This window comes from Erpetoichthys calabaricus, chromosome 1 (assembly GCF_900747795.2).
Source record: "Erpetoichthys calabaricus chromosome 1, fErpCal1.3, whole genome shotgun sequence".
NCBI classification, from domain to species: domain Eukaryota; kingdom Metazoa; phylum Chordata; class Cladistia; order Polypteriformes; family Polypteridae; genus Erpetoichthys; species Erpetoichthys calabaricus.
Genome location: NC_041394.2, coordinates 303,620,420 through 303,637,544, shown reverse-complemented (window position 1 = coordinate 303,637,544; position 17,125 = coordinate 303,620,420).

Genomic DNA, 17,125 nt, shown 5'->3' with positions numbered 1-17,125 from the left:
CATGTACAATGAAATGCTTGCTTGCATGTGCCCCCACAGACAGTGAACATAGACAAAAATAAATTAATATAAATGAGTAAATAAGTAAAACCAGAAACCTAGGAATAAATACAGTAGCAGCAGTATATGTGCAGGTAGCAGTGGAGGTGACACAAAGTTATTGATTGTTCATGAGTCTGATTGCAGTTGGGTAGAAACTGTTCCTGAACCTGGAGGTGCGTGTCCAAATGGACTTTAGTTTCTTCCCCGATGGAAGGAGAGTGAAAAGTGACAGTGCAGGGTGGCTGGGGTCCCGCCTGATATGGTTCACTTTCCTGAGACAACGTGTAGTGTGGATGTCATGGATCGCAGGAAGCTGTGTGCCCGTGATCTGCTGTGCTGTATTCACCACCCTCTGCAGAGCTCTGTAGTCCTGAACTGAGCTGTTGCTGTACCAGGATGTGATGCATCCTGTCAGGATGGATTCCACAGTACACCTGTGGAATCTGCACAAGGTTGTGGGGGACATCCGGGCCTTACTCAGTATCTGAAGAAGTTGAGGCATTGTTGAACTTTCTTGACTACTGCCACAGTGTAACTTGACCATTTAAGGTCATCAGTGAGGGTGACTCCGAAGAACTTAAAGCTGCTGACCTGTTCCACAGCCTCACCTCCGATGTAAATGGGGCTGTGCTCTGTTGCCTGTTTGCGGTAATCCACAATCATCTCCTTAGTTTTGCTAACGTTGAGGGTGAGGTTGTTGTCCTGACACCATTCTGCCAGGAGTCTGACCTCCTCGCTGTAGGCCATCTCATCGTCCTCGCTGATCAGACCTATTACAGTGGTATCATCCGCAAACTTGAGGATGGTGTTAGAGCTGTACTTAGCTACGTACTCGTGTGTAGAGAGAGTAAAGCAGGGTCTCAACATGCTGCCCTGCGGGGTACCAGTGTTGTTGGTGATGATGGAGGAGGTTTTTCCACCAATACACACTTGCTGAGGTCTGCCTTTGAAGAAGTCCAGTACCCAGTTGCACAGTGAAGAGCTGAGCCCCAGATCCAGGAGTTTAGCGATGAGCTGGGATGGAATGATGGTGTTAAATGCAGAGCTGTAGTCCACAAACAGCAGCATGGCATAACAGTTCTTGTTCTCCAGATGAGACAGGGTGGTGTGAAGTGTTATGGAGATGGCATCCTCAGTGGATCTGTTGCAACGGTAGGCAAATTGGAGGGGGTTCAGACTGTCAGGGATGATGTCGTTGATGTGTTCTAGCACCAGCCTCTCAAAGCACTTCATGACTATGGAAGTAAGTGCTACTAGGTGGTAATCATTAGGGCAGTCTACTTTATTTTTCTTTGGGACAAGGATGATGGCTGTGTGCTTGAAGCAGGTGGGGATAGATGAAACTCTCAGAGATGTGTTTAAAAATGTCCGTAAAGACAGCAGCTAGCTGGTCGCAACATGTTTTTAAAATGCGACCTGAGACTCCATCTGGGCTGGGTGCTTTGCGGATGCTGAGTCGGGGGAAAAAGTCTTCCTCACATCATCCTTGGAGAACCACAGGCTGGAATCTTGTGGGGGTCGCACAGGCCTGTCCGTGTTAGCGAGCGAAAAACATGTTCAACTCGTCCTGGAGTGAAGCGGCGGTAGCTGTGGCCGCGTGTGTCCGGGGTTTGTAGACCATGATCAGCTGGATATCCTGCCACATCCGCCGAGCGTCTGCTGTGCTGTTAAACTGAGAGTCCAGTTTGTGGCCTTACTGGCACTTTGCGTATTTAATGGCTTTTTGGAGATCTTCTGCTCTTTTTGTATGCCTGTGTATCTCCGGAGTGACTCACACTGCTGCGCTCATGGATCTGCTGGCGTACTTCAGCACACATCCAGGTCTTCTGGTTGGGAAATACACGTACAGACTTTGTGGGTATGCAGTCATCCACACATTTCCCGATGAAGCCTGTGACAACTGCGGCATACTCATCCAGATTCTCAGAGGGCTCTTTGACTCTCTGGATTGGGTTGTTTTCAAAGCAGTTCCTAAGTTTCTCCTCCGCTTCTGGGGTCCAACAGTACACTTCTCGCAAGATCGGCTCTGTGTGTGCTTCAGCTGCTGCTTGTAAATGGGGAGGAGCAACACAGAGCGGTGGTCTGACTGCCCAAGGTTCGGCCGCGGGAGCCAGCTGTACACATTTTTGTGTGCGGTGTAGTGGTGGTCCAACGTGTTAGCACCCCTGGTGGGACAGGAGACATGTTGGTAGTATTTGGGGTAAACAGACCTGAAGCTTGCTTTGTTGAAGTCCCTGGCAATGATAACCAGACCTTTGGGGTGTGTGTTTTCACAGTCTGTAATGAGGCTGTACAGTTCCTTAAGTGCGGTGCTGGTGCTTGCTTGCGGGGGGATGTATACAGTCCCATGAGTACAGCTGTAAACTCCCTAGGCAGGTAAAGTGGCCGGCACTTGATGAGCAGACACTCCAGGTCTGGTGAACAGCTTTGTGAAATGACTTCCACATCCATACACTACGTGTTGTTGATGAGGAAGCATACCCCGCCACTTCTCTTTTTCCCGGAGGAGACCGACCGATCAGCGTGGTGGATAGAGAAGCCGTCTGGCTGGACAGCTGAATCTAGTGTGCAGGCGGTGAGCCATGTTTCCGTGAGGCAGAAAACACAACACGTAAACGTAAATTTCACTGAAATTGAAGTCTACTACGGAGAGTGTCTAGTTTGTTGTCCAGAGACTGGGCATTAGCCGGGAAAATGCTAGGCAGTGGAAGTCGCAGTCCTCTGCGTTTCGTCCTTGCTTGGATCCTGGCACGCCAGCCACGTTTTCTCCACCGTGTCCTCTGGGTTAGCAACAGCTAACAGCATGTAAGGCAGAACATTCCCCGTCCGATATAATTCTATCGTTATACAGCACATATAAACAAATATTGTGTTAAATTATCCATTTTCTAGTAGAAAGACTTCTATGATAGGCCTGATAGTTTCTGGAGTCTTAACTTCTACCTTTTTGTTCTGTACCATCACTGCTAGGGAATACCGAGGTGACTAATCCCATAGGCCATTTATTGAGTGATAGTGGACTTTCCTTCAACAATACAATGTCTCCTATTTGTAAATTTTTGGATGGGCAAGCCCATTTGCACCAGCTCTGCAAAGTGTAAAGGTATTCCCGACTCCAGCGTGTCCAGAATTCATTTGCCAAGGCTTGCATTTGTCTCAACTGTCTTTTTTTTAAAGAGAGCATTTTCTGTGAATCCATCTGGAGGTGCAGACAGTCTGTTCTGTGGCAACATGGAGTCAAAAAATACCCTTATTTGACCAGGCTTCTGTGGATAATATATTCCAAAAATTTGCAAGTACCAGTGTTCCTCTCCTTCTTTCAGTGGAGGGGCTGGCTCTGCATGTCCATTCTCAAATATTTTCCCCATAAAGCTGGTGAACTGCCCTTTCATCTCCGGTCTTCTGTCTAAAGAGTACTGCAGAGACAAGGCGAGAGAGCCAGTTCACGATTATTGGGGAGACGAGGTCTGGGAGATCTGAAAGGTAGTGGTGCAACCCAGCTATTCGCTTCATCTCTAAGTTTTTTTTCCATAATTTTTAAAAAGACATAATCTTCAACAGAGAGGGCAGACTTACTGTCATCTTTTAGTTTTCTCAAATACTGACTTATCCAGCACATCTTTATGTGCAGACTTGATAAAAGAGGTGCATGGTGTTAGCTCCCCACCGTAAGTCACCCTCTCTCTCAAGCGAAGGTGGCTTGTAGAAAGGTGTGAAAAGTGAAGGTTGCCGATTTTCCAGCACACTTGTCTTGAAAGTACAAACTATTTGTTTGTGTGCATTTCCAAGGCAAACTTCACATACAAGAACCCAACCTAGGTCACGTCTTTGAGCATTGTGTGGACCACTAATTTGCTGCCTGACTTTTTGCACTCTGATGATGTCTCTTCCAAGCAATGGTAGAATGTAGGGATTAGTGTCCAATTTTGGGATATGGGCTGCCACAGACTTTAAGTGAGGGTGGTGAAGTGCTGCCTTAAGTGTTGGCATTTCTGAGTGAGTGTTCAAAATCACACTGCATTCAATAAGTGGAGGCAGGGCTATACTTACTACTCCATTCTATTTGGAAACCAACTGCTTTCCTTCCAATTGTCTCCATATCTCCAGCACAGGATCGAAAAGAATGTGAATGGGCAGCTTTTTAAAAGAGGGGTCTTGATGTGATCAGGCAGTCCTGCTTGATGGGGCAGTCTTGGGTAAATGGCGTGTGCCAACTGTGCTGACACTCTTTGGACATCACCTTCTCCTGCCTGCACCTTTGTAGAAAATGGGTGGTCACCTGAGATGCGTGAAAGACTCCTCAGCATGACGTCCTTTTGTGCTGCAGGTGATTTTTCCATTTCTGTGCGTGTAGATGAGTTAGGCTGAGAGGTGACGGCATCAAGTGTGAGCCATACCCTCTGCTCCTGTACATACTATTCCATCCTTCCCTTAGCATGAGATGAGCTTTGGCAGCAACAGATCTCATCATTTAGTAGATCTGTCCCAGTTTCTAATATTTCAGCTACTGTGGCAGCAGCAGCTTCTAGTGCTGTCTCCAGTGCAAGTCTCTCTGCCCCCATTCTTGCTCATTCTCTTTTAATGGCAAGCTCTTTCTTTCTCTGCGAAGGATGTGCATACACACGCAGCTTCAACCAGTGCATGAGCTTTGGTTATGGATCTTCTTGCTGATTCGTTTGAATAGCGCATGTGTCTTGAATTGGCCACAGAAGCAGCATCAGATTTATTTACCTTCTCCATGTCTGCAACAGTGGTGTTTGGGCTGTATAAGTTGAACCAAGTGCTTGTGTAGTGAACTACACCCAAAGAAAACTGCCGATTTCAGGAGAGGCAAAGTGAATAAAGCTGAAACGCTAAAGGGAATCCGGTCCCAATTTGGCTCTGTGTGAAGTGAATTTCTCGTTGTTTGTGGCCACAAGAAACAGCATTCTATATTGGAAAGCAGAGCATCAAAGGACCTTACTGCGCTACAATGTGCCAATAGGCGGAGTTGATATGATCCCTGGCATGAACGTCTCTTTATTTAGCACGTATGGAGCAATATCCTGTGGTCCGTCCCGCGCTGTGGAATTGCCCTTTTACTAAGTTGCCATAGGATCCTTCTTCGATCTGCGTGGCCAGAACGTTTCTTTACTTGCTGTCTTAACGATTCTCTTGCACTCTGTCCCGCGACTTGGATTCACCTTTTTACCTTTCTGCTTCACTCCACGCTGTCCGTGCAACGTGGCCGCAGAGAGCTTAAACAACTCGGCACATCCACATAAAAACGGCAAGCGTGAGCTTTCTTGTAGGCTTTTACTGGACGTACCTTGTTGTAAAAAGGCGAGTGATTTCCATGGTTGGATCAAGACAAAGAGATGCGTGTAGACAGAGGTTCAAATTGCTGCATTCCACAACTAACCAGACCAAGGGGTTTATATACCTTAGATACATTTTGGACATGACTGAAACAAGAGATAAAGGGGGGCCTACGTGCGACACGTGGGGTGTATTTTATTTAAATGTTTGTTATGGGACCTACATGCTTTACTTGAGTTTCATAGACATTTATAACACCACTGTGAGTGTGTGACGTCTTTGACAGGCTTCTTAATAAATGACAAGACAAAGGGGGAACACAGTTCAACAAATAACCGCAACAGCTAACAGCATGTGGGGTAGAACCATCAATGTTCCAAATGTATCATTTACAGTGGTATGAAAAACTATTTGCCCCCTTCCTGATTTCTTATTCTTTTGCATGTTTGTCACACAAAATGTTTCTGATCATCAAACACATTTAACCATTAGTCAAATATAACACAAGTAAACACAAAATGCAGTTTGTAAATGGTGGTTTTTATTATTTAGGGAGAAAAAGAAATCCAAACCTACATGGCCCTGTGTGAAAAAGTAATTGCCCCCTGAACCTAATAACTGGTTGGGCCACCCTTAGCAGCAATAACTGCAATCAAGGGTTTGCGATAACTTGCAATGAGTCTTTTACAGCGCTCTGGAGGAATTTTGGCCCACTCATCTTTGCAAAATTGTTGTAATTCAGCTTTATTTGAGGGTTTTCTAGCATGAACCGCCTTTTTAAGGTCATGCCATAGCATCTCAATTGGATTCAGGTCAGGACTTTGACTAGGCCACTCCAAAGTCTTCATTTTGTTTTTCTTCAGCCATTCAGAGGTGGATTTGCTGGTGTGTTTTGGGTCATTGTCCTGTTGCAGCACCCAAGATCGCTTCAGCTTGAGTTGACGAACAGATGGCCGGACATTCTCCTTCAGGATTTTTTGGTAGACAGTAGAATTCATGGTTCCATCTATCACAGCAAGCCTTCCAGGTCCTGAAGCAGCAAAACAACCCCAGACCATCACACTACCACCACCATATTTTACTGTTGGTATGATGTTCTTTTTCTGAAATGCTGTGTTCCTTTTACGCCAGATGTAACGGGACATTTGCCTTCCAAAAAGTTCAACTTTTGACTCATCAGTCCACAAGGTATTTTCCCAAAAGTCTTGGCAATCATTGAGATGTTTCTTAGCAAAATTGAGACGAGCCCTAATGTTCTTTTTGCTTAACAGTGGTTTGCGTCTTGGAAATCTGCCATGCAGGCCGTTTTTGCCCAGTCTCTTTCTTATGGTGGAGTCGTGAACACTGACCTTAATTGAGGCAAGTGAGGCCTGCAGTTCTTTAGACGTTGTCCTGGGGTCTTTTGTGACCTCTCGGATGAGTCGTCTCTGCGCTCTTGGGGTAATTTTGGTCGGCCGGCCACTCCTGGGAAGGTTCACCACTGTTCCATGTTTTTTGCCATTTGTGGATAATGGCTCTCACTGTGGTTCGCTGGAGTCCCAAAGCTTTAGAAATGGCTTTATAACCTTTACCAGACTGATAGATCTCAATTACTTCTGTTCTCATTTGTTCCTGAATTTCTTTGGATCTTGGCATGATGTCTAGCTTTTGAGGTGCTTTTGGTCTATTTCTCTGTGTCAGGCAGCTCCTATTTAAGTGATTTCTTGATTGAAACAGGTGTGGCAGTAATCAGGCCTGGGGGTGGCTACGGAAATTGAACTCAGGTGTGATACCACACAGTTAGGTTATTTTTTAACAAGGGGGCAATTACTTTTTCACACAGGGCCATGTAGGTTTGGATTTTTTTTCTCCCTAAATAATAAACACCATCATTTAAAAACTGCATTTTGTGTTTACTTGTGTTATATTTGACTAATGGTTAAATGTGTTTGATGATCAGAAACATTTTGTGTGACAAACATGCAAAAGAATAAGAAATCAGGAAGGGGGCAAATAGTTTTTCACACCACTGTATATTAATGAAGGTATGAAAGGTCCACTGAATGGATGAAACTAGTTCAATTGCTTTATCAGTTTTCCTATTACTATAGGTAATCAAGAACTTTAAACACTTAACTAATTCCACCAATATACATTCCTAAGACTTGTCATTTCACACTTTCTGCATGTGTTCATCATCCTGACCCTTCCTGGAAATTTGAAATTGACACCTTTAGCAGGAAAGGTTGGTACCATCATTTCTCAAAGACTCCCAGAAATGAGAAGACTTGACCCTTTTACCTTTTTATTCTAGACAACACAAGAACAATGATGTGGGAAACCTGGAATGTTTAGCACCTCACAAAAATGTGGTATACTTAGACTGCAAAAATACTACAATTCCCTTTTTTTTTTTTTGACTTCATATTGTTTGGGAGGCAAGAACAAAAAACAACAAATGTATTTTCTAAGCATCAAATGAACCTGAGAAAATGTTGCCTGTAGTGAAATATTTAGCTGCAACCATGATAGAAGAGCTAGAAGTCTTTACCTCATACGTATCTTCTGTACATGAAATACAGTAATATAATAATATCCTATTGCTGAGAGAACTACTAATGAAATTTTGTTTAATCTGTTTCCTTTCTAATTTTGTGTTGAATCCTGACAACATTGCTCATATTTGTAATAAATATTTATTTTGAGTTCAATCAATCAATACTTAACACACAAATACAAAGTGAAAACATGTTTTCAAAAAGTGTTTCCAAAGGTTTTTGTAATTTGTTTAAAAAATCAAGAATGGAAATCTCTAATTTATATAAATATTCCAACCATTTGCTGTGGCACTCCAAATTGTGGTCAGGTGCATTCTTTTTGCTTTAATTATCCTTGACATATGTCTAGACCTTGATTTGGAGTCCTCTGATAGCAAATTGATTTGACTGGACATAGTTTAGAAAGGCAGACACCTGTGTGTATAAGGTCCCAACTTTCATCCTACATACCAGGACAATAACTTGGCCATTAAGTTCAAAGAACTCTCTAGGGACCACCACAATAAAATTGTGATGAAGTATAGATCTGAGTAAGGGTATAAAATCATTTCTAAAGTGTTGCGTGTTATGAAATGAAAAAAGTTTACAAACACCACACCTCTTCCCGCCAAACTTCGTAACTTGGCAAGACAATCCTTGGTCAGGGAGGTGATCAAGAACCTAATCGTCACCCTAGCAGAGCTTCAGAAGTCCACTGCTGAGATCGGAGAACATATCAGAAGGACAACTAACTTGGCGGCACTCCATTCAAGTATTTATGGTATAGTGGCAAGACAGAAATCACTCTTGAGTACAAGGCATATTACAGCATTTAAAGGACATAGAGTTTGTGGAAAAAGATTGTGGTCTGATGAGACAAAAATTAAACCGTTTGGGCAAAGCTACAAGAACTATGTCTGCCTAATGCCATCCCTACTTTACTTTAGTGACGGCGTCATGCTATGAATGGTTCTTCCCAGCAGTAAGAACAGAGAGAGAGATCAGACTCGAGAGAAGGATGTGTGCAGGCACATACAGAGAGGTTCTAGTGTGAATGCATCCTCAGACAATGGAGACAGTTAATCTTGCAGCATGACAATAGGGTGGCTTTGGGACAAGTCTCCGACTGTCTTTGAGGGGTCCAGCCAAAACTCAGATTTAAGCCCTATAGAACATTTGTGGAGAGATCTGAAGATGGCATGTGGTATAGCGGGTTAAATAATCACCACAGTCCCAGCTTAAGGAGGGGGCCGTGGTAGTCTGGCCAGAGCAGTTCCTGAGTATGATGTGGGCGGGGCGTTTCCACACTGAATTGCAGATAAATGCAGGCAGCTGAGAGGAGAGCCCCTCAGGAGGAGTGTTAGGCTGACACTCCGTGGGGGCAGTATGAAGCAGTCACTCCTGCTGAGTGATCCCGGTAGCTGGAGTGTCACAGAAGGTGGTTGGCTTGCAGGAGTCAGGGAGGCTTGGGAGAGTGAGCCCCAATGTGAGAGCCCTGGTCGCTGGGGAACCAGAGTCTCGGTCTGGTAGGAGCTGTCCGGAGCCAGGGGATGGAATGCTAACGGACCAGGAAGAGAAGGTCAGCTGCAGATAGGGTGACTCACCTGTTGGAAAGCCCAATGGTAGAAGCAGGGGAGCCACCAAGTAGAAGGAAGAAGGCACCAGGTTTTTAAAAAGGAACTGCTTCCAGCCATTGTTTTAACCTTGTTTTAATTGGATTTATTTATTTTATTTTAACCTCCACTTTTATTCACCCTGTTTTTGATTATTTATTTTGGACATTTTGAGGACCTGTACTTTGGACACTGTTTTGATTTTGTTTTATTGAATAAAAGCACTTGTTCACTTTTTGCACCATTCTCTTGCACAGTTTGATTTGTCCCCATCTGCCAGTTCATCCGGTTACATTACCAACTGTGTTGTGTTGAGAGGACACCAGAAGTAAGGTGGGAGCCATGGAGCAGGACCTAAACTGTCACATGGCAGTTTGGATCTTGAGATGGGATAAATTACTCAAGTCTATAGGTGGACACATACACAGCTTTATTTGCTGCACAAGAAGCTTTTACAAAGTATTGAATTAAGAGTCTGAATATTTATGAGAGATTTTAGTTTTCCATTTTTACTAAATTTGCAAACTTGAAAACATGTTTTCACTTTGTCTTTATGGATTATTGAGTGTAGATTGATGAGCAAAAATAGCAAAATTAAGTCCTATGAAGACGCCCGGAACACAGATGGACTCGCTTTTATTTTTCTTCTTCAGCACAATACACACAGTGCACAAAGCACCACAAATACCTCAAACTCGCAGTCCTTTCTTTTACTTTCTCCTCTTTTCCTTTGCCGCCTTCATTCCTCTCCCACAAGCTGTCCTCTTCCACCGACTCCGGCTCCTTTAATGGAGTGAGACAACCCCTTTTATAATGCACCCGGAAAATCCTGATGATTTTCATGCTGCACTTTCTGGTGTGGCGGAAGTGCTGCAGTCCAAGGCACTGGGATTGTCCAAGCGCCACCTGGCAGTGGCCATGATCCCCAACAGGATTGAGCTGCTCAGCTATAGTCCTGTGGCTGCGATGCAAACCAGGGGGGCTGCCCTCTCATGTCCCAGGGAAGGTATTGCCTCTCTATTGGTCCTTCCGCTCTCCAGGTGTCCCGTTGGGTCAAGGTCCCCGGTCGCTTGTCACAATCCACAACACAATAAAGTGGGATTATATAATACATATAAGAAATGCAATGCAATTAAGCTGTCCTTGGCAGATCCCCACATTTGCACTCCTGGACATGGTAGAGCAGCTATAAATGCAGGACAACTTGAATCTTCTAATAATGCAATCATGATTTTTCTCATTGAGAAAGAGCAGCCTTAGTGGTCTCACAACATACAGAGATGAGGTGGAACGGCTGTCTGCATGGTGTGAAGACAACAACCTATCTCTCAATGTCGACAAGACAAAAGAGATAATCGTGGACTTCAGAAAATCATATTATGCCCACATCCCACTCAGCATCAACTGTTTAGATGTGGAGACTGTTAGGAGTACCAAGTTCCTCGGTGTGCACATAACTGAGGAACTTACATGGACACATAACACCTCATCACTAATCAAGAAAGCCCAGCAGAGACTACACTTCCTGAGGCGGCTGAAGCGAGCAAGTCTTCCCCCTTCCATCCTCACCATGTTCTACAGAGGCACCATTGAGAGTGTTCTGACCAGCTGTATCACTGTCTGGTATGGCAACTGCAACATATCCAACCGCAAGCGCCTGCAAAGGATAGTGAAGACAGCAGAGAACATTATTGGGGTGCCTCTCCCTTCACTACAGGACATATTTTACAAACGCGGTGTCCGCAAGGCCTGCAGCATTGTGCAGGACCCCTTACACCCCTCACATGGACTTTTCACACTTCTGCCATCCAAGAGAAGATACTGCAGCATCAAAGCCAGATCTGCCAGGCTGCAGGAGAGTTTTTACCCCCAAGCTGTTAGACTCCTTAACACCAGGCTGCCCCCTGGGACCTTCCACACGGCCTCAACCACCTCTAAAAACAGAACGTTTATACATGTGAGCCACTGTCCTGCAAAGACGAGTGTGCATGTAGAAAAAGAACTGAAAATCTCATACTTACCTTTAAGTATTTTGACACTGTTGTTATCCTTCTGCTGTGAAACATTCTGACCTGTCATTGTTTACACATGTCTTAAGCAACTATTATTATACACTGATAATTTCTGTATTATCTATATCTATTATTTATTATATTACATATCTTACACATCGATATTGCTGCTACTTCTTTGTCTTGTCTTTGCACAATGTCTTGTCTTGTTTGTGTTTTAATTTTAATTTAAAGTTTAAATTTTAATTTAAATTTTAATTCTATTTTTAAATTATTATTTGCACGTCATGTTGTTACACTGTGGACCCTGAGCTTCGCAATTTCGTCTATCTGTATACTTGTACATGGTTGAGATGACAATAAAGTTCACTTTGACTTTGACTTTGATATGGCACTTGTATCAGTAGAAGTATTGAAGTAAATTTTAAAACAAATGAAATAGGCACCTATCCAATGTAGAAATAGAACTAGTTTTCTGGATAGACTGATTTGGCAGTCTAAAAAATTTGAATCCCAAAACTGTTTGAAAATGCTTGCTCTTTTATATTGTTCTGTCCCCTGGGTTCTTCACAATATTTAATTTTGGTCACAACAAAATGAACCAATGTATACTCCTTTTACAGGAAGGTCATGGTGAGGCCAGCAAGGGTTTTTAAAGAATATTATAAAGGAGCGCACACATTCAAGGAGTTAACATATGCATTATTTCCTTCCACTCAATATCGATGTTCCAGCAGTCTCTATTAGGCTAGAAGAATGTGTGTTTCCTCAGCAGGGAGTTCTTTCACCCGAGACAAATAGTAGACATTCAGTCTACAGCAACACAAGCCCAGCATGGGGGAGTGAGATCACCTCTGATTGATAAGATACTCTTGTCTATTCTCTAATGGAAAACACCTCTGTTTTATACTGTAAGGTCTCATTCACTATTTGAGAATAATAAGGAAAAATAGATTAATCAAAATGAATCCACTCTGTGAGGGAGCCAAGTGAAGTCCATTGCTTCAGTCTGATGTTTTTACATTTTACACTACATTACATGGTTTGTTTTCAAAGTACATAGACTGTTTAGTGCATTTAAAAATAAGTAAGATCAAAGCTGTATATGTATTCTGTATCAGTCCCTATCTTCATTCCTCTAATTAGTTCTAGTGATTTAACCAAGCACTGAAATCTCAGAGTAACAAATAGAATAAAAAAAGTACAGTTAGAGGAACAATTTAAATAAATCACTTGTAATAGTTTTGTCTGAAAAGAAAACTGTAAAAAAAAAAAAAAGTTTATGTAAATTATGAAAAATTGTCATTTTTCCTTTGTGATTATGCTTTGTAGATTGAATCAGCTATATTCATGCAGTTGCCATCACAAATTGCCTTGTGACCTTACAGTAACGCTTTCCCTGACTCTAGTAATGGAACTGCTAATGACCCTGTAGCTTCTCCAAAAGGACCAAGAAAAGTTACTGTGCCGGATAGCCCGAGTTCTTTAGTATTACGTTTTTAAGGCAGCTACTGATATAATGTATATACCCTAACCAGAAGGGTGCAGATTAGTAGATTAGATAATAACATATTTATTTAAAACTCTGAAGTCCAAACCGAGTAACCCAGAAAACATCACAAGTCAGGAATAAACCTAAGACCAGCACATAAAAGCACTAGACACTTGCTAAATCAACTGAAGGCATATGCAAAGGAAATGCTTGAGGAAAGAACTCAGCCAGGCTCACTCTTTAATTTTCAGTGAACCTCCCATTATATGACTGCAGTCTAATTAGTGTTGCCTAGGAACAGATAGGTATAGGAGTGGCCAGGTCCAAGTACATGTAAAAGGCGGGACTAGGGGTGCAGTAGAAGTAGGCTATATGGCCAAAAATACCATATTATCATATAACTATAAAAATTCTGATGGTTTTGGTATTCACCAGCATACTGTATTTGTATATACTTCTCCAACTGAAACAATTTTTTAACAAGTAAGAAATTAAATTTATCAATTTTTTTATTGAAATAATAAACACACCATTTTAAAGAGAAACAAACAAGTATTAAAATAATAACCCTATTCGCAATGCCCAGGGAACAGAGGTGATAGTTAGAGTCAGACGACAATCTCCAGGGTTAACATTTATGGTGGATGAAGTATGAAATAAAACTTAAATTGAGTTTGTTTATAGTTAAGATTTCTTGATATCCAAAAGGCCTTTTTAAAAAGTAAACTCCATGAACTAGAAGGGGTAGAATAAAGATCTCCATGAAGTAATGACTTAAAGCTGATACAGGTTTCTGGCAGTGGCACAGTGTAAGCAAGAATTTATACAGAGGGTAGAAATAAAGGGCAGAAGAGATTAGGACCTTACAAGCTTTAAAAACTGATCTAACCTATAGATAAAATTAAACTTAAGAGGAGGTGATACAATATTATTATTATTAAAAGAATATAAAACAGACAATGAATAGCTTTAGTAGCCTAGGGTTGGAAAGCAATGGTTCCAGTGTCCATGGCATGGTTGTAAAAAATAGGTAGAGAGTGTGCACCAGGCTGGACAAAACCCAAGATGTCTCTCCACCTTGCACCATATTTCTCGCTTACTGGTGATTAGATTCTTCAAAGTCACACAGACGTATTGATTAAATGTGCACACAAAGCACACCTCTTATCCATTGAAAACACTTTGTTAATGGTCTGCCACACAAGTTCAATTGCGGATATTCACCTCTCCAGCTTGAACCAATAAAACCACTGCTTTTTCCTGTTCTCTCTTCTTTTTTTCAAGCAATTTTTTAAAAAATATACACACGTTGCAAAAACTGCTTAATCCAATAGAGAGCCACAAGAGCTGGAGCCAGCATCGATTCATGCCATAGGTATTCCAAGGAGGGTCACTTTTCCTGTATTAACTGAAGTGCAAATTTTCAGACTTTTTAGTTTTCCAGTTTTAGGATAATACTTAGTGTCTCATATTTTAGGTGAATTGAAAGGAAGAAATAATTTATTTCGTTGATAGGTTTTTATTTTTTTGAGCATCAGTAATTAAGTATCCTATTCAGTACACAAACATAATTAAAGAGAATAGGAAAAATATATAAGGTAAGACAAGTACATTCTAAATGCAGTAAGTGTTATACCTTTGGAGAAATTTCAATAAGGCACACTGACTTGTTGATTCCATCCAGTGGATATATAGTGCTATTAATTATTTAGTATTATTTCATGTGATACTGGCAAGTTATAGTGAGGTTGTTTTTTTTTTTTTTTTTAGACATAGAAAATAGGCTAACAAAATTTTACATATTCTAAGTTAGAGTATACCTGAAAAAACTACAAAGTTTTGTAAAAATAGGTATGATGGTATTAGAGCATCAAATAGACAGACAAATTAAATTTACACACATTTTGGATTTTTTTGAGAATTTTTAAATATCAGGTCGACATTTTACTTTCTTAGGCTTACATCTACTCTAGCACCTCAAATTATAGGTCAGTTAACTTGAGGATAAGGTAGCTAACCTGCCTTACAAAAGTGAATTTGAGGAATTCGCCCAGATGTACACTACAGAGCCCTAATAAAGCAAAATGGAAGAAGATATCAATCCAGAGATGTAGAGACTGATTAGTCAGTTACATGTAAATTGAGGGTAAGAAATGGACTTTATCTAGGGGTACAATTTAAGATTTAGACATATCCACCTCTTTTTGGAATACTGTGAGAACTGATGGCCAATACCTTTTGAGGTGATATACAGGGATAAGGAGCGTCAGTGGGTCACCTGTATACCAACTCCCTCAGAAAAAGAGAGGTTCTGATAGTTAACTATTAGAGGAATGGGCATTTAGGTTTACAACAGCAAAAGAAGTCTCATATGGGTAGTCTACTAGCTGTAAGCTGGTGGGATCCATTTTTCACGGTCCAAGCCAAAAAAATGACATGGTTAATAGCAGGCTGCAGGTGATGCAAGAGGGCCATTGGAAAGCTAAGTAGCAGAGGTTGTCTTTCTTAGAAGTTTGACCTTGTGGTATAGTTGGTCCACAGCTGACATCAAAAAGGCCACTTTTTAAATAATCGCTGCACTCGCGGCTTAGACAGGGGGCGTGGTATGTGTGGCCAAGTGGTTCTCAGGTGATGCGTGATGCGGACGGGCCTCACTTAAGTGCACAGGTGAGGAGTTGTCCGCATCCGTAATTGGTGCCGGGAGCTGCTAATTGCCACATCTGATCCACGTCCCCGTAATAAATAGAAGCGTGAGGCGGCTAGGAAGGGAGGAGGAAAGAGGAAACCGAGGGGAGAAAACGGAGGTTTAGGGTGAGGAAGGCAGCAGGAAGTGGGATGGAGAAAGCTGGTGAGAGCAAGCAAGCGAGCGCAGTCTTGTGGATGTAAGCAGGCAGCTGGGAGAGACGAGCCCTAGCAGGTGTAGGCCAACACCCGGGGCCGATGGTAGTGTTCATACCTGCTTAGCATTTATTGGGAGCAGGAGAGACCGGGAGAAGGTTGGCTCGCTGCAGCGAAGGCTGCAGGAGTCAGGGACTTGGGCTTCCTAGGGACCAGGATGCTCACACTGGGGCTTCCACTTCCCAAGTCTTGGTCTAGTGTGAGCTGAAAGGAGCCAGGGACCAAAAAGCTTCTAGACCAGTCAAGTGAAGAATGTCAGCTGCAGGTAGGGTGGCTCCCCTGGTGATAGCCTGGATGGGAGAAGCAAGGGAGTCATCAGTAGAAGAATGCACCGGGCTTTGTGTTAAGAATGACAGCTTCTAGCCATTGTTTTAACCTCCATGTTTTAAAAGGATTTACTTATTGGATTTTTAACATCCACGTTTTTCCCCAGCTTTTATTGGATTATTTATTTAACTGACTGCACTATTCATTTGAACACTTTTGATTTTGCTGATTTTAATGAAAGCACTTTGCACCTTTTGCACCATCCCCTTGCTTTGTTGTGCCTCACTGTCCAGCTCATCGGTGACATTACTGACGGTGTCGGGTTCAAGAACTCCAGAAGTTGGATGGGAGCATGGAGCGAACCAGCATCGCCACAGACCTGTGTTACGTACCAGTCCAGGTTAGACTGGAACTTGTACTGCTGAATGGGCTTCATTTGAGTGCCAGAAGGGCACTAATGTGTTGGGAAGGTTTACAGTATGTGTGGATAAATTAAGAAAAAATTTAAATTTGGGAATGGGGTGCAGTGAGTTTAGGACAGACCAGATTGAAAAGTTGTAGAAAGATAACTTATAATAATTTTGATAAAAATATGAAAAGTATAGTACTGCACTAAAGTATCTGGTTGTAGCCTAGAAAACATGAGCATAAAAGAAATAGATGCCTATTTTTATGGAAAATAGATACGATCAAAAAAGATGAGGGCAGCGAGTATGAAATTTGATGTCATTGTAACCCACATAAATGTACTCTCAAATGTGTATTATCACGAATGTCATCTTACAAAATTCACATTGCATGTATTTTGTTTATCAAGAAAAAAGAATGAAGACTTTAGTTTTATAGTATCGGGGCTACCCTGACAAGCTCAAGGGAAATCTGTCTTGAAAAGATGTTGTGTTTGTGTCTGTTTTTAGTCATTTGTTAGCATTTACTTTTAACATCGTATTGTTAAATTACACCTAGCCATTGACAAGTGGTCACCCA